Source organism: Phyllopteryx taeniolatus, unplaced genomic scaffold (assembly GCF_024500385.1).
Source record: "Phyllopteryx taeniolatus isolate TA_2022b unplaced genomic scaffold, UOR_Ptae_1.2 contig_126, whole genome shotgun sequence".
NCBI classification, from domain to species: domain Eukaryota; kingdom Metazoa; phylum Chordata; class Actinopteri; order Syngnathiformes; family Syngnathidae; genus Phyllopteryx; species Phyllopteryx taeniolatus.
In genome coordinates this window covers 1-13,664 of record NW_026903048.1, presented here as the reverse complement: position 1 = coordinate 13,664, position 13,664 = coordinate 1, and the positions used below count along the sequence as shown (strand labels likewise).

Below are 13,664 nucleotides of genomic sequence, written 5' to 3'. Positions count from 1 at the left end.
TCATTTAGTAACAAAAAGTCCAGATCATAGATTGCAATGATGTCATTAATCAACATTAACATTAATCAACATTAACTTTCTGTTAACCATGTCCATCCATCCATCCATCCATTTTCTACAGCTTATCCGAGGTTGGTTCGCGGGGCAGTAGCTTTAGCAGGGACGCCCAGACTTCCCTCTCCCGAGCCACTTCATCCATCTCTTCCGGGGGGATCCCGAGGCGTTCCCAGGCCAGCCGAAGGATGTAGTCTCTCCAGCGTGGGGCAGGATCTCATCCCCGACCTTGGGAGGGCACGCCTCCCTTTTCCGAATGAGGACCATGGTCTCAGATTTGGAGGTGCTGATTCTCATCCCAGCCGCTTCACACTCGGCTGCAAACTGCTCCAGTGAGAGTTGGAGGTCACGGCTTGATGAAGCCAACAGAACCAAAAGCAGAGATGTAATACTGAGGCCACAAAACCGGATCCCCTCTACGCCTCGGCTGCGCCTAGAAATTCTGTCCATAAAAGTTCTGAACAGAATCGGTGACAAAGGGCAGCCTTGGCGGAGTCCAACCCTCACCTGAAGCGAGTCCGACTTACTGCCGGATATGCGGACCAAACTCTGACTCCGGTCGGACAGGGACCGAACAGCCCGTATCAGGGGGTTCGGTACCCCATACTCCCGAAGCACCCCCCACAGGACCCCCCAAGGGACACGGTCGAACGCCTTCTCCAAGTCCACAAAACACATGTAAACTGGTTGGGCGAACTCCCATGCACCCTCGAGGACCCTACCAAGGGTGTAGAGCTGGTCCACTGTTCCATGGCCAGGACGAAAACCACACTGCTCCTCCTGAATCTCTGATTCAACTTCCCGACGGACCCTCCTCTATAGCACCCCTGAATAGACCTTACCAGGGAGGCTGAGGAGTGTGATCCCCCTGTAGTTGGAACACACCGTCGGGTCCCCCTTCTTAAAAAGGGGTACCACCACCCCAGTTTGCCAATCCAGAGGCACTGTCCCCGATGTCCACGCGATGTTGCAGAGGCGTGTCAACCAGGACAGCCCTACAACATCCCGAGCCTTGAGAAAATCCGGGCGACTCTCATCCACCCCCGGGGCCTTGCCACCGAGGAGCTTTTTAACCACCTCTTGACCTCAACCCCAGAGATAGGAGAGCCTGCCTCAGAGAACCCAGACTCTGCTCCCTCATGGGAAGGCGTGACGGTGGAGTTGAGGAGGTCTTCAATGTATTCTCCCCACCGGCTCACAACGTCCCAAGTCGAGGTCAGCAGCACCCCATCCCCACTATACACAGTGTTGATGGTGCACTGCTTCCCCCTCCTGAGATGCCGGATGGTGGACCAGAATTTCCTCGAAGCCGTCTGGAAGTCTTTCTCCATGGCCTCACAAAACTCCTCCCATGCCTGAGTTTTTGCTTCAGCAACCACCAAAGCTTGAAGTCTCGGCGCCCTTTGCACAATGGTCATTGCATCGGACTATTGCAATATTAGTCATTCGAACTGCTTTAAGTGCTAGAGGACTCTCCATCTTTTGCACAACTGTCAAAAATAAATAAAAATAAAATAAAAAACTGTACCGACATTACCAGATAACTAGCAACCCTTTATTGCTCAGTAACAGTTTTTTGTCAATGTCTTTATGTCTCAAAAGTGTTCTCTGTCAATTGACTGTTGTCGTACTAGAGCCGCTCCAACTACCGTAGACAAATTCTTTGTGTGTTTTTTGGACATACTTGGCAAATAAAGATGATTCTGATTCCGCTTGGCCAGTCGGTACCCATCAGCTCCTGGGCTGTCCCATCAGCTGCTCGCCCCACCTCCAGGCTAAAGGAAGAACCGAACTCAAGTCACGAGAACTTCACTCAGTGACACAAGCTATTGAGCTATTTTGCACATAAACAAGATTCGCTGCGAGCAGGGTTCGAACCTGCGCGGGAAGATCCCATTGGATTTCAAGTCCAACACCTTAACCACTCGGCCATCGCAGCCACATGAGGTGAGCGCAAACAGTCATTTATAGTAGTAGTTTATAGTCATTTGAGGGCCGAATCAATTTCGGCCACTGAGTGTACTTATTTTACTTTGTCTGTATTTGATCAAAATGGGTTTAGCTGACTCAATTATATCACATTACACGGAAGTACTAAATTTGAGTTGGCAAATGAACACAAAATGTGTTTGTGTTCATCCAATGACTCTTTTTTTTTTGACTGAAGGTTCCACTTCTGTAATGTAATGTACATTTCCGCCAGGAGGAAGATATGATCAAGGTCAAACTATACTTTCATCTCTGTCATGTTTTACAGTTCTGAGACCTTGAGTACTCCTGTTTGTGCAATTAAAAAAGCCACTATTATTTAAACTCTGGAATGTATCTTCACTAGATACATAAAACAACTTGTTTCTAATACGTTTTATAATAGAAAACGAGACACACGTGCCATTAAAAAAACAAAAAAAAGAGAGAGACCCTCGTCCTAAAAGAATGAAGATAGTTGGATGAATCCCAAAAGATATGTCTGGACATGTTTTTGAAAAACAAAAATATGTCTTGGCATGTTTTTGCCTCGGAAACTCCCACATAATATGTAAAACTGACATGTTTATGCTTTAGATGTATTAATGTTCATCGCATAATGCTTTACACCTGCACTTGTTTTTGATAAGAGCCTTGAAAACGAGAACATGTCTGGACTTGTTCCCGCTTGTACAAAAAGGGATTTTCCAGACTGATGGTCCGCTCAGCGTTTCGCACAACCCTGTGGTCAGAGAAAGCACATGTTCTTGGCTAAATACTAATTTTTTTCAGATCTTCAAACATCTCAGACACCCCATGTCACGTGCACAAGCCACGTGAGTGTCCAACTCTCTACAGATGCGGGGTTGTGGCCTCTGGACATGACCCTCAAACATCTCGGACACCCGATGTCACATGTACAAGCCACGTATGCCCATTCTTTGCCAATGCTGTGTGACCTCTGGACGTGACCCCCTCACATCTCAGACACCCCATGTCACCTGCACAAGTCACGTGATGACCTCATTCTTTGCAGCTGTCTCATCGAAGCCCTCGAGACGCTGTCACACCCACCATCGACGCGGGACCGGTTGGGATCATATTCGCAGGTATGATCACAAATGACCTTTTTTGTTGCCCAAATGACACCCCATGACTTCCTTTGTTCCTACAGGTGACCCCGAACATGATGTCATGTGACAAAAACGCCAGGAAATATAATCTCACGCCTTACGTACACCTAATTACAGATGTGCTCATGAGTTGACAGAATTTGTGAAATGTTGGAAAGTTTTTAGAAATAGGACTAAACCATCTCATGATTTTCTTTGTCACTGTTTTGTGCTATTCTGTCATGCTTTACAGTTTCATTTGTAAAGCCGTTCCAAATCAAACAAATGTTTGCCTACTCATCTTACTCATTGGACCAGATAATGTAAACGAATGAGTACAACTGCAGGAGGCTGTTAAGGAGGATGTCAAAAGGATACCGTATTTGCCCACTCTATGGCTCTGCAAGCACAAGCAAGCTGGCATGTTGGCACTGTTTTCAGACCTGGGGCCTCATGTACAAAGACTTGCGTGATGGGAGGACATGTGGCTGACTATGATCACCCCACAAGGTTAATACCTTGTATTTTTATAACTTATAACAAATGTGTTCATACAGTAACCTACACTCAGCCCTGTGAGATAAAGGTTCATGCGTATATGTATGTGTGGTATTTGTAATAAATCTTTTGAATTCAAATAGAAGCACATCAGGATATCAAAAACTTTGACTCCTTTTTGATTACTCAATTTATTATTTTAATACACGGGAGAGAACACGCACGCTGACAAAAAAAATAATGTTTTATTTTTAAGAAAAGAGGGGTAAATTATGTCAATTTAAACAAATTTTAATCTTGTGCAACCGATGCACATGTTCAAATGAAGTAAATTCAAAGGACTGTTTTTTTCCAGTGCATGTGCTGGAGTCACAAAGCAATCGTGAGGGCAATCGGCGGCATAAATGATCGCCTTGATCAATTAATAGTGAAGGGAATATAGAATACTTTATATTCTAATATGTAATTCTAACTAGTTTGGAAGAGAATGTGTATTGGAGTATAGGAGTATATTGCAGGAAGGCCCCCATCGGGGGGTATTTGGCCCCCATCAGGGGGTATTTGGAGACAGATGTCAAGGAAGAAAGGAACTGCGGGGAGCCACTATAAACATTGAATGCAGGCGACATCTGCAGGCGACACCTGGAGGCAGCGTCTGGAGCCAGATCAGATAGTCATCATTGTGCCGAACAACGATGACGTCAGATTACGGAGCAATCAGACGACAGCGATTCCATACTGGCCTGTTTGAAACATTGTATAAGTCTGGGGTAGAGTCAGATAGTTTTAGTTCGACTACTTTATCTGCTAAGGATTAAGATACGGTAGTTACGAACCCAGAGCTCTGCAAATGTATCGACTCCTCTGTCAGGAATAAATTGGTTGGTTTTGATACATTGTTGTGAACGAAGTTCTTTCACGAAAACGAGCACGCTTGGAACCACGGGAGTTTGGAGATTTTAAAACACAGGTTCCTTCAATAGGTGTCCTCACAAATATCAGTGGTTCATTAAAAACACTGGTTAACAAATGAATTTTGAGTCCTTGCCTCAATTCTTCTTCTTCTTCTTCTTTTCCTTTCGGCTTGTCCCGTTAGGGGTCGCCACAGCGCGTCATCCTTTTCCATGAGAGCCTATCTCCTGCATCCTCCTCTCGAACACCAACTGCCATCATGTCTTCCCTCACGACATCCATCAACCTTCTCTTTGGTCTTCCTCTAGCTCTCTTGCCTGGCAGCTCCATCGTCATCATCCTTCTACCAATATACTCACTCTCTCTCCTCTGGACGTGTCCAAACCATTGAAGTCTGCTCTCTCTAACTTTGTCTCCAAAACATCGAACCTTGGCTGTCCCTCTGATGAGCTCATTTCTAATTTTATCCAACCTGGTCACTCCGAGAGCGAACCTCAACATCTTCATTTCCGCCACCTCCAGCTCTGCTTCCTGTTTTCTCTTCAGTGCCACTGTCTCTAATCCATACATCATGGCTGGCCTCACCACTGTTTTATAAACTTTGCCCTTCATCCTAGCAGAGACTCTTCTGTCACATAACACACCTGACACCTTCCTCCACCCGTTCCAACCTGCTTGGACCCGTTTCTTCACTTCCTGACCACACTCACCATTGCTCTGGACGGTTGACCCCAAGTATTTAAAGTCCTCTACCCTTGCCATCTCTTCTCCCTGTAGCCTCATTCTTCCCCCACCACCCCTCTCATTCATGCACATATATTCTGTTTTACTTCGGCTAATCTTCATTCCTCTTCTTTCCAGTGCATCCCTCCATCTTTCTAACTGTTCCTCCAGCTGCTCCCTGCTTTCACTGCAGATCACAATGTCATCTGCAAACATCATGGTCCACGGGGATTCCAGTCTAACCTCATCTGTCAGCCTATCCATCACCACTGCAAAAAGGAAGGGGCTCAGGGCTGATCCCTGATGCAGTCCCACGTCCACCTTAAATTCGTCTGTCACACCTACAGCACACCTCACCGCTGTTCTGCTGCCCTCGTACATGTCCTGTATTATTCTAACATACTTCTCTGCCACTCCAGACTTCCGCATGCAGTACCACAGTTCCTCTCTGGGTACTCTGTCATAGGCTTTCTCTAGATCTACAAAGACACAATGTAGTTCCTTCTGACCTTCTCTGTACTTTTCCATCAACATCCTCAAGGCAAATAATGCATCTGTGGTACTCTTTCTAGGCATGAAACCATACTGTTGCTCGCAAATACTCACTTCTGTCCTGAGTCTAGCCTCCACTACTCTTTCCCATAACTTCATTGTGTGGCTCATCAACTTTATTCCTCTATAGTTGCCACAGCTCTGCACATCACCTTTGTTCTTAAAAATGGGCACCAGTACACTTTTCCTCCATTCCTCAGGCATCTTCTCACGCACTAGAATTCTATTGAACAAGCTGGTCAAAAACTCCACAGCCACCTCTCCTAGATGCTTCCATACCTCCACAGGAATGTCATCAGGACCAACTGCCTTTCCATTTTTCATTCTCTTTAATGCCTTTCTAACTTCCCCCTTACTAATCATTGCCACTTCCTGGTCCACCACACTTGCCTCTTCTACTCTCCCTTCTCTATCATTTTCCTCATTCATCAACTCCTCAAAGTATTCTTTCCATCTACCTAGCACACTGCTGGCACCAGTCAACATATTTCCATCTCTATCCTTAATCACCCTAACCTGCTGCACATCCTTCCCATCTCTATCCCTCTGTCTGGCCAGCCTGTATAGATCCTTTTCTCCTTCTATTACACAAGGTTTATTATGCCACAAACTTCTTCGTCGCGCAATTCACTCACTCTTTAATCCTTTTTCCGAATTTTTTTAAAAATTTAACTCACCAAAGTCGTCTTCAATCCTGTGGATTGTCGTCAACCTTCAGATCCCAGTTGAGGAGAACGAAGACCAGTCCCGGAAAGGGTCTCGAAACAATCTCTCCCGTCGCTCCTGCATTTATTTGAAATAGGGAGGTTTTACAAGACATAACGTACTAAGCTTCAAGACACAACACACTAAGGGTAGGGTTTCAAGGTGAAGACATGGCACCAACACCTGCCACGTCCCCGACCACGTCCTTGGTCAAGGCGCCCTTCCATTGGATGATTCATGCTGAGTCATCTTCTTGAAGGCGAGACACCATTGGGCAGCCGTGGCCCAATGGTTAAGATCATCGCCTGCCACCGTGGGGGACCTAGGTTCAAAACCCCGACTGGACCATCCGCCAACATCCTCCGGACTCACGGCTGTGGTGTCCTTGAGCAAGACACCGATACCCCGAAATGCTCCCCGGGCGCTTCAGCTGCCCCCTGCTCCAGTGTGTTCCACTAACATGTGTATGTGTTCACTGTGATGGGTTAAATGCAGAGAACAAATTTCATGTGCGTGCATGCATGCATGTTCATGACAATAAAAGATGATTCTTCTGATTCTTCTGATCTTCCTTTCTCAAAATCGTCCATAATACTAATGCAAGCTAAGCAAATAAATGATAACTTCTACAATATATTTAACACTTACTTCGGCTAATCTTCATTCCTCTTCTTTCCAGTGCATGCCTGCATCTTTCTAACTGTTCCTCCAGCTGCTCACTGCTTCAGCCGCAATAGCCACTAATCACATTACACATAACACCCTCAATTTCAAATTTCAGCCTCATCACTCGATCTGATACTCTTTTCACCTCCAAGACATTCTTAGCCAACTCTTCTTTTAAAATAACCCCGACTCCATTTCTCTTCCCATCTACACCATGGTAAAATAATTTTAACCCTGCCCCTAAACTTCTAGCCTTACTGCCTTTCCACCTGGTCTCCTGGACACACAATATATCAACCTTTCTCCTAATCATCATGTCAACCAACTCCCGAGATTTTCCTGTCATAGTCCCAACATTCAAAGTCCCCACATTCAGTTCTAGGCTCTGTGTTTTCCTCTTCTCTTTCTGCCGAAGAACCCGCTTTCCACCTCTTCTTCTTCTTCTTCTTTGACTTCGACCCACAGTAGCTGAATTTCCAACAGCGCCCTGCAGGTTGACGGCGCCGGTGGCGGACGTTGTTAACCCGGGCCACGACCGATCCGGTATGGAATTCTTTGGATGAACGCTCATATTTGTTTGGCAAGGTTTTAAGCCGGATGCCCTTCCTGACGCAACCCTCTGCATTTATCCGGGCTTGGGACCGGCCTACAGTTTGCACTGACTTGTGCCCCCCATAGGGCTGCATTAAATTGACAGAACAATGAATAAAGGACGAATTTTTTTTGTCAGTACGAAGTGAATTGAGGAAAGGGTCACGAGTCGTGGGCCTCAGCCAATGAGTTGAGAAGTCTTAATTGCACAATATTTCTCACGAAGAGTAAGATGTTAAATGATTGCAGGTCCACAACATCCTATGACGAGACATATGATAACAGAGAACGAGCTCCAGATAGCAGAGGATAGTTTCGATCCATCGACCTCTGGGTTATGGGCCGAGCACGCTTCCGCTGCGCCACTCTGCTCGCTAGTCATTGTAGTTGGTATGTCCAACAGGGATGTTCGGGTTGTCTCATGGATCAGTCTCCAAGACACATTTGGTCTTTCCCGATGACACAATGTCAGACGACTGCCATCAAACCTTGTTGTTTCTGGGGCAGACAGTGGTAACACTATTCGACATTTATTCCGATAGCACCCTATCCTGTCTTTTACCATCACTGGCTTTATCTTGTCAAATCAAACACTGTCCGAGAGGTGGAAGCAGAAAACCTGTCACCGGTCAACGCGACGGGACACACTCGTTACGATGGTGACGACAACAACAATGCGCCGCGTCAATGTCTTGTTTCTGTGTGTGCCTGTGCGTGTGAGTGACTGTGGGGGGACAAAATGTGGAAAAACCTGTTCGTCACTGGTGCTCGGGAGAGAACGTTCATTGAAGGATTGCTTGAGGTATGTTCACGTACTTTTCATACGATACGGCTCACAAGCAGGCAACAAAACGTTATGTACCCTAGCAAAGGCAAGCACATACGGTTGCACGTAAACATGCCGGCGTTCCGTCGAATCATGCCCTAAAGCTTCGGTAAACATTGGTTTGTGCGTGAGAAGAAATGTTAACAGCGCGCAAGTATGTTGACTACGGTAAGCACGGGAGGTGACGCACCAGTCATAATACGCAATCCTACTGGTCTCTGTCAAGTTGCGCTGTCGGAGAGTTGTCGTTGATATGTCACACTACACGGAAGATATCAAAAAAGAATCCAATTTGCCAGACTTCATTTTGGCGTCGCAGGGCCAAATCGTTTGTCGTGGCTTATGTCACTTCAAGAAGTTTTGTCGTTCCCGACATATGTCGGGACCCGATCTGGGAAATCGGCTGTGATAGGTAATTGGTGCGTGAATGTGTGTGCATGTGCATGTTTGTGGGGTGTCAGAGTTCATGTGGGCAAAGAACAGAAGAGGTAGAGGGGGCAGAGCGGGCAGAGATTTCAGATTCCTGAGAGGCCTTATGAATAAAACTGAGTCGGCTAGTCCTGGGCCGGAGAGAGTTCAGATTCCTGAGAGGCGTTATGAATAAAACTGAGTCGGCAAGTCCTGGGCCGGAGACTCCGCAGTCTCCTGCCTGATGGCAGCAGACAGAAGAGGCTGTGTGATGGATTGGTGGCATCCCCCGCTATGCGGAGGACTTTGCAGGTGAGGAAGGGGTCCAAGGAGTGGGAGGGGGGGGGGTGTTGGACAAGATGTGGAGAAGCAAGATGGCGCCTACCAGTGTGGTCGCCTCGGTAACGCGCTCTCTAGTATTGTCTTTGTTTTTGTGTTTTTCGTCCGTCTTTGGAGACCTTACACGACTCACTTACACAAGGGGAGACCTGCTAACCATCAAGGAGTCTACTCCAGACTTTCTGTCACCAACTTTAGAATATCCGCTCAGTTTTTTCCCCGAGTTACTCACCGGAGCGGCGTCCGCGGTTTTCGCCGCATGGAGACGGAAGCGGCGCCACAGAGGGAAGCGAGCCGGCATTCAGGTGAAACTCCGCAAGAGAGGGCACAGATTGGCGTTCCCGTCGATCCACCTCGCGAACGTACGCTCCCTACCCAACAAAATGGACGAGCTTCATCTTCTGTTAAAGACAAGTAAAGACTTCGGACGTTCCGCGGCCATGTGCTTCACGGAGACCTGGCTCTGCGACGCTGTACCTGATGCCGGCATTATGCTTCCCGGTTTCCACATTCATCGAGCGGACCGCGACATGGAATCATCGGGGAAAACAAAGGGTGGCGGGATATGCCTCTATATCAACGAAAAATGGTGTACGGACGTCACGGTGATCAGCACACACTGCAGCCCGCATTTGGAGTCGCTATTCTTAAATTGTAAACCATTCTACTCGCCACGTGAGTTCGCATCATTCATTCTCGCTGGCGTCTATATTCCGCCTCAAGCTAACACGAACGCCGCATTGCTAACGCTCGCCGATCAAGTCAACGAAATTGAAAAAAAACACCCCGACTCACCCCTCATTATTCTCGGGGACTTTAACAAAGCTAAACTCAACCACAAACTCCCTAAATACAAGCAGCACATCGACTGTCCTACCAGGGAAAATAATACTTTAGACCACTGCTACACCACGGTAAAAAACGCATACCGTGCTATACCTCGTGCAGCCTTGGGCTCGTCTGATCACTGCTTAATTCACTTAATACCGACGTACAGGCAAGAACTTAAATGTGCGAAGCCTACAGTGAAAACAGTCAAAAAGTGGACAAATGAAGCCAAGATGGAACTTCAAAGCTGCTTAGACTGCACAGACTGGAGTGTCTTTGAAAATTCAGCTGGCAGCCTGGATGAGTATACGGACACTGTCACATCCTATATCAGTTTCTGTGAAGAGGTCTGTGTTCCAACAAAATCATTTTGCACATTCAACAACAATAAGCCGTGGTTCACTGCTAAACTTAAGCAGCTTCGCCAAGCTAAGGAGGACGCATATCAGAGCGGGGACAGGGCCCTGTATAATCTAGCTAGAAACCAGCTGACCAAAGAAATTAACATTGCAAAGAGGATCTATACAGCAAAGTTGGAAAAACAGTTTAGCGCAAACGACTCTAAATCAGTCTGGCATGCATTCCAGTCGCTGACTAATTACAAGCGACGATCCCCCCAAGCAGAGAACAATAGCACACTAGCCAACGACTTGAATACCTTCTACTGCAGATTTGAAAAGGACAGTTTCACACCACACACCAACCTGGCCGCACCCGCGACCACAATCACACCTCTGACCTCTGCGTTAACCATCCATGAACAGGATGTGAGACGCATCTTCAAACAACAAAAGATTAACAAAGCGGCAGGCCCGGACCACGTGTCTCCATCCTGCCTCAAAGTCTGCGCGGACCAGCTCGCGCCAGTCTTCACTCAGATCTTCAACAGATCACTGGAAATGTGCGAAGTTCCATCCTGCTTCAAACACTCCACCATCATCCCAGTCCCCAAGAAACCTGCAATCTCGGGTCTGAATGACTACAGGCCTGTCGCTTTGACATCTGTGGTCATGAAGTCCTTTGAACGTCTTGTGCTGGACCACCTCAAGAGTGTCACAGGTCCCCTGCTGGACCCCCTGCAGTTTGCCTACCAAGCGAACAGATCTGCGGATGATGCAGTCAACATGGGACTGCACTTCATCCTAGAACACCTCGACAGTGCAGGGACCTACGCGAGGATCCTGTTCGTGGACTTCAGCTCAGCGTTCAACACCATCATCCCTGAACTCCTTTCATCCAAGCTTCTCCAGCTCAGCGTCTCACCTGCCATCTGCCAGTGGATCTACAGCTTTCTGACGGGCAGGACACAGCAGGTCAGGCTGGGGGAGGCCACCTCATCCACACGCAGCATCAGCACTGGGGCGCCCCAAGGTTGTGTCCTCTCTCCGCTGCTCTTCTCTCTCTACACGAACGACTGCACCTCAGCGAACCCGACTGTCAAACTCCTGAAGTTTGCAGATGACACCACTGTCATCGGCCTCATCAAGGACGGTGACGAGTCTGCATATCGACAGGAAGCGGAGCGGCTGGAGCTGTGGTGCGGCCGACACAACCTGGAGCTGAACACGCTCAAGACTGTAGAGATGATCGTGGACTTCAGGAGGCATCCTTCGCCACAGCTGCCCCTCACGCTGTCCAGCTGCCTTGTGTCAACCGTCGAGACCTTCAAGTTCCTGGGAATTACAATCTCCCAGGACCTGAAGTGGGCGACCAACATCAACTCCGTCCTCAAAAAGGCCCAGCAGAGGATGTACTTCCTGCGGCTTCTGAGAAAGCATGGCCTGCCACCGGAGCTGCTGAGACAGTTCTACACAGCGGTCATCGAATCAGTCCTGTGTTCTTCCATCACAGTCTGGTTTGGTGCTGCTACAAAAAAGGACAAACTCCGACTGCAACGGACAATCAAAACTGCTGAAAGGATTGTCGGTACCCCCCCTACCCACCCTTGAGGACTTGCACGCTGCCAGAACTAAGACAAGGGCGTGCAAAATCCTCTCGGACCCTCCCCACCCTGGTCACCAGCTCTTCCAGCTCCTTCCCTCAGGTAGGCGCTACCGATCAATGCAAACTAGAACTAGTAGACATTCCAACAGCTTCTTCCCTCTTGCAATCAACTTCTTGAACAGCTAACTTACAATTCCATTACAACAAGCTGGCAATTTTTTGACTTGAGTTCGTTGTCACATTTCTGTATTATGTATTACTCGTGCACTCACTGTAGTTGTCTCGCCGTGCTGCACTATTTGCATATAGTGGCCACTCATGCCAGAGTAGCATCTGCTCCATTTGCACACTGATTGAGGAGTATCTGTAACATTTGCACAACCATTGTCCCAGATTATCGCAGTACTCGTCACTTTAAACCGCATACACTCCTTGAAGTCTCAGTGCCCTTTGAACAATGGTCATTGCACCGGACTATTGCGTTATTAGCCATTCGAACTGAGGACTCTGCATCTTTTTGCACAATTGTTGTTTGTTATTGTTTTTTGTCAATGTCTTTATGTCTCCAAAGTGTTCTGTAAATTGACTGTCTGTTGTACTAGAGCGGCTCCAACTACCGGAGACAAATTCCTTGTGTGTTTTGGACATACTTGGCAAATAAAGATGATTCTGATTCTGATTCTGAGACAGTTCTACACAGCGGTCATCGAATCAGTCCTGTGTTTTTCCATCACAGTCTGGTTTGGTGCTGCTACAAAAAAGGACAAACTCCGACTGCAACGGACAATCAAAACTGCTGAAAGGATTGTCGGTACCCCCCTACCCACCCTTGAGGACTTGCACGCTGCCAGAACTAAGACATGGGCGTGCAAAATCCTCCCGGACCCTCCCCACCCCGGTCACCAGCTCTTCCAGCTCCTTCCCTCAGGTAGGCGCTACCGATCAATGCAAACTAGAACTAGTAGACATTCCAACAGCTTCTTCCCTCTTGCAATCAACTTCTTAAACAGCTAACTTATAATTCCATTACAACAAGCTGGCAATTTTTTGACTTGAGTTCGTTGTCACATTTCTGTGGGGCCAATTATGTATTACTCGTGCACTCACTGTAGTTGTCTCGCCGTGCTGCACTATTTGCATATACTGGCCACTCATGCCAGAGTAGCATCTGCTCCATTTGCACACTGATTGAGGAGTATCTGTAACATTTGCACAACCATTGTCCCTGATTATCGCACTACCCGTCACTTTAAACCGCATACACTCCTTGAAGTCTCAGTGCCCTTTGCACAATGGTCATTGCACCGGACTATTGCGATATTAGCCATTCGAACTGCTCTAAGTGCTAGAGGACTCTGCATCTTTTTGCACAATTGTTTTTTGTCAATGTCTTTATGTCTCCAAAGTGTTCTGTAAATTGACTGTCTGTTGTACTAGAGCAGCTCCAACTACCGGAGACAAATTCCTTGTGTGTTTTGGACATACTTGGCAAATAAAGATGATTCTGATTCTGATTCTGATGATTAGCCGCTTGAAGC

The 13,664-nt window shown here is 47.3% G+C and overlaps 1 long non-coding RNA gene and 1 other non-coding gene across 2 annotated transcripts; one reads left to right on the top strand and one right to left on the bottom strand.

The window, feature by feature from the left end:
• Window positions 1-1,804: 1,804 nt before the first annotated feature.
• On the top strand, window positions 1,805-3,570 carry LOC133473124 (uncharacterized). Its single transcript, XR_009786969.1, has 3 exons — window positions 1,805-2,001; window positions 2,815-3,131; window positions 3,197-3,570. It is a non-coding gene; the product is annotated as an uncharacterized LOC133473124 (long non-coding RNA).
• trnas-uga (transfer RNA serine (anticodon UGA)) lies at window positions 1,912-1,993 on the bottom strand. Its single transcript has one exon. It is a non-coding gene; the product is annotated as a tRNA-Ser (tRNA).
• Window positions 3,571-13,664: the final 10,094 nt, after the last annotated feature.